The sequence below is a fragment of the Arachis hypogaea genome, chromosome 19, assembly GCF_003086295.3.
Source record: "Arachis hypogaea cultivar Tifrunner chromosome 19, arahy.Tifrunner.gnm2.J5K5, whole genome shotgun sequence".
NCBI lineage: Eukaryota > Viridiplantae > Streptophyta > Magnoliopsida > Fabales > Fabaceae > Arachis > Arachis hypogaea.
In genome coordinates this window covers 26,026,055-26,032,721 of record NC_092054.1, presented here as the reverse complement: position 1 = coordinate 26,032,721, position 6,667 = coordinate 26,026,055, and the positions used below count along the sequence as shown (strand labels likewise).

Genomic DNA, 6,667 nt, shown 5'->3' with positions numbered 1-6,667 from the left:
ATGAAGCAATTGTCATTTGGTTATTATGTTAACTGGACTCATGATTATGGAATTTTACCATTGTGCGGCGTCCTGCAAATTGAAATGGAATTGGAAATGGAAATGGCTCGTCTGAATATGCTTGCATGCTTTTACTTGTTCATTCTTGCCACAATTTCATGTTTCACTGGGATATTCTACGTTTCTATATTATTCAATTTCTTTGTGATTTATGTGATAATATTTTATTTTCTTGCTCTTTAATTTTGTTTGAGATATTATGATTGCAAGATATTATAAATTGATTGCAATGTAGTTTTCCAAGTTCATCTTGGACTAAGATCTTGAGAATAGTAAAGGTTTCATATGATATATGAGTGTTGCATTGTCTTTATTGTTGTTTTGGTTACTAATTTTGTTCTTTATTACTTCTCTTGCAATTATTCTTAACTGCTCAAGAATACTTAGCCAATTCTTCAATTAACAATTTATTTTGATGTTACTGTTTGAAGTATCTTTTAGAAATGGGAGAGCTTGTGATCCATACAAATCATAAGCTTAACTTTTTGTCATTTCTTCTATCACCTTAATTAGATCCTCATTTCTCATTACTTATTACAGATGATGCTGATGTTTCATTTTAAAAGGAACGTTCTTAATTTTTTTTTCCAGGGAGTTTTCCCCCTTTTGATCAAAGATTTGATAGCTACTGATTAGTATATGCAGTGATTTATCCAATGGATAGTCATTTCCTTTTTCAGCATTAGTTTATAGAAATTGGTTTCAGCATTATCATTATGCATTTAAGTCATTTATGCTGATATTTGTGTAACTTTTAGGTTTTGCAATTAGCAACTCTCTTTGCTTTCAGTTTCAGCATCCGCTTCCTCTACGCCGATTACAAAATGAGTGAGTACTTTAAGCAAGCCTTTATCTTTCTTATATTGGTTTTGGTCAAAATTAATTTCTTTGCTTTTATTTTTTTCAGTTGCATAATCTAGTTTGGTCTTGGTCAATCAAAAATGGCTCCCGCGTCTGCAGAGTCTATAAAGGCCAGAGGTTAGCCTCTATTTAACTTATATATTGATTGATTGGTAAAGGTTCCAGTCATCAAAGCAGCTAATGGTGACGCCAAGGGTTTGTAGGATGGAATCAGAGAGTGCTAAGGTGTATCCTGAGTCTTCTCCCATTCCTCCTTCAAAAGTTGCAGATCCAAGGCCTGGACCAGCTAAATCTTCTCAAGATTCTGGACCTGGTCCCAGTATATACTGACACCTACATATTGTAAGCCTGATTTATTTTACGTTTTAAATGGAATTGTTCAAAGCACATCATGGACTCTCTTGATCATTCATTGTGACTTGTTCTTATGTGTGGTTTGTTTGATTCTTAAACCGGGTAATAAATTATTATAAGTTCACTTTACTCTGTGTTGCAGCCTGTGAAAATGATGGAAGATTTTTTGAGACTGGCTTCCAAAAACACACGGAAAAACTTAGAGACATGTGGTGTTCTTGTAGGCTCCCTGGTAAAAGAAGTCATAATTTTGTTTACTTCTGGGTTCTAGAAATATTTTGGTTGCTAATTTTAATACATTTTTGTGCTTGCAATCTGATGTCTACAGAAAAACAGGATTTTTCATATCACTACACTTATTATCCCAAAGCAGGAGTCAACTTCAGACTTGGTAAGATAATGGTTATGTTTACTCTTGTGGTTCAGTTTGTTGTTTTTAAATGATTATATAGACCGTTTCTTCATTTTTTCTATTTCCAATTTTATCCTATCAGACAAAGTGAGACTTCTACTGATCTGAGGTTGTGATGCATGGAGTTTATGAGTGCTGCATAATTTGTTCTTATTGTTATTTGAGATTATTTATCTACATTTGTTGTGAAAGTGCTACTAAACCTCTGTTGGAACTGTAAATCATATGATAGGATTTTTTCAATTACTTTTAAAGGAAACTGGTTCTTAAGCCAATTCTCTTGGGATTATCGTTGGGGGATAAAATGATTCTCAAATGGAATAATGCAAAACATATATGAATAGAGCTAAATACAGTATTCCTTAGAATTAAGAGACTCAAGATTGTAATTCTCTCATGATTCATTAATGATTTTTTTAACTGTTTGTTATAATTTTAATTATTTTCAGTTGAGCAATGTATGTCTAATTTAATTTATTGTTCAGTGTTTAACATTGAATAATGAAGAAGAAATATTTGAAGTTCAGGACAACTTATCACTCTTTCCTTTAGGCTGGATACATGTAAGCTCCATTATCCTTGACTGTCACTTATTCATTCTTAGCTCTGACGGTGGGTTGAACCATCAATATTTCCCCAATATAGATAGTTAGATACAATTGAAGATAGAAACCCTTTTGATAGATAGCAGAACTTATTTGCATCCTTCTTTAGTGATCCTTTGGCGTGTTTGTGAGTTGAGGTTTTGCAAAAAAAAGAGAAAGAATGGATATATTTGAAGAGTAAAATGAACTCATAATGACTCTTCAAACTCTTCCCTGCGCTCCTTTCTCCTGAACATACTCTTATTGTACTAGCTTTAAATGTCCAGTTTATCATATTTCTATATTTGACTTCAGACACACCCATCACAAACTTGCTTCATGTCATCCGTGGACCTGCACACCCATTACTCATACCAGGTAATATGGCATTATTATTATTCAAATTCTGTGACTATTCACATTGTAGATTTTGCTGGAGCAGTCTATACATCCCTCTTGTTAAGGCTATGGAAAAGAAAAAGAAATAGTTGCAATAATGCTAGATAATAGATTTTTAGTTGTGGTTTGTAATAATTTAGATAAAGAAGATAAAGAGCAAATATCATGAATATTAATAGAGAATTGGTATGTTGTGTGAATTCATTGATTATGAAGATGCATGAATCGGACTAGGTACTTAAAAATAAATCCAATATAATAAAAATTGAAAACAAATATGTATTTGGTATCAGCGAACATGATAAGGTCAGGGTGTATTTTCATACCGACTATCATTTCACTTTTTATTATATTGGGTTTATTATTATGCATTTTTCAGCATATAAATAATTTCATCTATTTGCCTTTTAATTATAAGTCAAATGCTAATGCATAATCCTCCTACATCTATTTCATCATTAGTCACATGTAAATGTAACTTATTTGTGATCTGAAGCCCTTGAAAATGAGTTCGAACAATATGCATCTCTGAGGTTTGTACTTGTACCTTTTCAATTTCAATGTTAATTATTCTTAGTCTTTTGTATTTGTTTCTTTATTGCTTTTCAGTAACTGAAGTAGAAAATATGTAATCTGCAGATTAAAAAAAGAATAGAAGACATGGTTAGTGCTGATTTAGATATTAGTTCACTTGATATATATATATATATATATATATATATATATATATATATATATATATATATATATATATTATGTACATAGTGTTCTCTAATTATTCTATATTTAATACATGTTATTTTTAATATTTTGTTGTTATAATTAATGTGATTAGAAAATGATGGTAATGTACTATATTGATTTTGTTTAAATATGTAATATTTTAATTTTTTTTTTTTACATTTTTAATGTCTTGCTTAAGTATTTCTAACATCCAGATTAATATTTTAAGAATAATATTGACAGGTTTGTGGAGGTTTGAAACCCCCACAGAATAGCTATTTTTTTTTAAATCAAAAATTTTTTTTGTGGGGTTTTGAACCGCCACAAACATTAACCAAGAACTGTCACAAAATGCTAGCATAGAACCCCCACAAAAGGGATAGAAAACCGCCACTAAATGACATTGTGAGGGTTGTGAAAAACTGCCACAAAGGAGCTCGTGGCACCTCAAATTTTGGAGGTTTTTGAAACTGCCACAATCCTTTTTGTGGGGGTTTGAAACCTCCACAAATAAAAAAAAAACCGCCACAAATAAACAAAAAACTTGTAGTGCCTAGAAATGAAATCTGAAGCACCCATGCAAAACAAAACTGATAAGCACATACCAAAAAGCAAGAAAAATAAAAACTTTGCACCAAATCACCCATTGAATGACTCGAGAAAAAGTAGCAAACATGAAAGCAAAGACAAAAGGAGATTGAGATTGAAGAACACAGACCTAAACACGAGGAATTGAGAGAGAGAGAGAGAGAGAGAGAGAGAGATGGAGAATGTGAAGGATGAAGAGATGAGAGAACGGAATGAGAGTATATGAAGATGGTCTGGGTTATCATATATTAGCTATAGCCTTCAAATTAGATCCATATGTTAAAATGTCTCAGAAAAATTTCGGAAGTTTATTTAATAAAGCATATATAGCATGGTTAAAAACGATATTAAAAACTTACTTAAATAGTATTCTAAAAGAAAATATGAGAAAATTATAATCACCTCTTTCAAATGATAATTTTTCTTTTTTTTTTTCCTAGCAAATATTAAAACTTGAAGCTTTCAAAGTAAATTAGCTAGCAGCAAGAATTGAAAAAAATCTAAAACCTGTTTCACATGAAAATAGATTAGTAGTGTGGGTGAGAATTATTACAGTAATTAATTAAACATACACAGATTTTAAATTATCCAAAAGTGAAAATATTGGTACTTTTGTAAAAAATAAAATAAAATATTGTCAGCTGAGTGAAGAAAGGAATGGAAAATGAAGAGAAATTTTAAGGTATGAAGAATAAAATAGCAAATAATAATAAACATACACAATTTCAGAATCCAAACTCATGAATGCCAGAACAATATAAGCACATTGAGTAATTAAGCATTCAACAATTGACTTGCAAAATTTTAAAGTGTCTGCATTTCCTATCATCATATTTTATAAGATATAAAAAGTAACCAAGTTAGTTCATGATAATTTAATTATAGTCCAACAATAAAATATATTATCCTAATAATATGTCCACTATAGAGTCATATCAATGGCATCCTAAAAGCTAAGTGATGCAACAGCACCTCCATCCACATGTTTAATAGCTAAGATCTCATCTCCATTTTTCATCTTGAGCTGGAGTGCATTAACAGTTAAAATAAGATCAGTTAACAACATAGTATAGCACAGTACTAAACACAAATTTCTTATATTCTTTTACAGCATAATTTAGTGTATTTTCAGAACAAATAAGAGGTCCTCCTTGTTAATTGTCTCATGACAAAAAATATATATATAATTTACACAGTACATATACATTAGGAGAAATAAAGTTATATAAAGAATCAAATAATTTAACAATGCAAAATATCTTTATTTTAAAGCCAAACTTGTTTAATTTTCTTTTTATCTAAAATCTCAAAATCAGAGAATACAGATACAAACAGATTTTCTCAACTGAATCTCTCTTTCCTATTTCTATATTTTCTGGTATAAAATTCTTATTCAAACACGTCCTTCTGATGGGGTATGTTGCATAACACAGTAGCAGCACCCTTCTGAGGTAGATAATAATGATAACCTGACTGCTGATGAAGATGATCTTGATCTAAATATAGGTATAAATACTTACATTATCTAAGACATGAGTCTGTATTCATAGAATTTCTATATACAATCTGAGATGTTCTTAATTATTCTTGTATAGATGACATTGACATAGATGATCATGAAGAAAAACACAGAACAAAACAAATTGGGATTGGGAGCTCTTAACAAGAAGAAATTGGACAAATTCGGAATTAGACAAATTAAATTTAGCACTAATCTGATTATTGCAAGAACACCTATATTGAAAAATTATTTCTACTTTTCGAATCCCAACTCATACTAATACTATGCAGCTACTTGACTAACTAAACTAAAATTCTGTCAATCAATTGCCAACAATTTATAAAAGGCTTATCAATTGATCCTAACTGTTTAATTTCACTTTTGGAATAGAAAGTCAGAAACAATAACCAGTTAGAGTACCTGAAAATGTGATCAAAATTCTCCACTGCAATGTTGGCTATGGTCGAGTACTTGCTATCAAGAACACCGGCCGAGTTAACGAGAATGTGAACCGCCGAGCCGAATTCGAGCAATTTTCTTAACAACAACAGTATATGAACACAAAAATTAATATTAGAAATTTAAAGCATCTAGAATTTTGAACACAAAAATCAATATATGACAATAACGCTAACAACCAGTAAATCTTATTCCATCTCAATAAGCAACAACTTAAAAAAAACTAAATAAAAAAAATCTCTGATAATAAACAGTGAATAAATGGAAAAGACAATAAAAGAGAATAAATAAAAATAATATATATATATATATATATATATATATATATATATATATATATATATATATATATATATATATGTTACAATAAATAATCCCCTAATAAACCACTCCTTGGGGAAGTTCAATTAATGCACGCATGATATTGCATACTGCATTTCTTGTTTTATACGCCATATATATGTATGATTATACTAGAGGTTATGCAAGTAGTGCTTCAAGACACATAAGCCTTATTCTCAAGTAACAGAATTAGCAAACTTAGTTTCTCTGAGAAACTTGAGAAACTGATACAACAAGAACTAAAAACTGGATGCCTTGAATATCATGATTGATAACTCCAGAGAAATATCTCAAAAAGCAATTTTAAAATGACTTGAAGTGGCTTATAAGGTAGGATCCTCAAAGTAGTATAACACGCAAGTTGGCATTGGATTAGAATTGGTC

At 30.3% G+C, this 6,667-nt stretch overlaps 1 pseudogene; it reads left to right on the top strand.

The window, feature by feature from the left end:
* LOC112778151 (uncharacterized) lies at positions 1 to 2,778 on the top strand (annotated as a pseudogene).
* Positions 2,779 to 6,667: the final 3,889 nt, after the last annotated feature.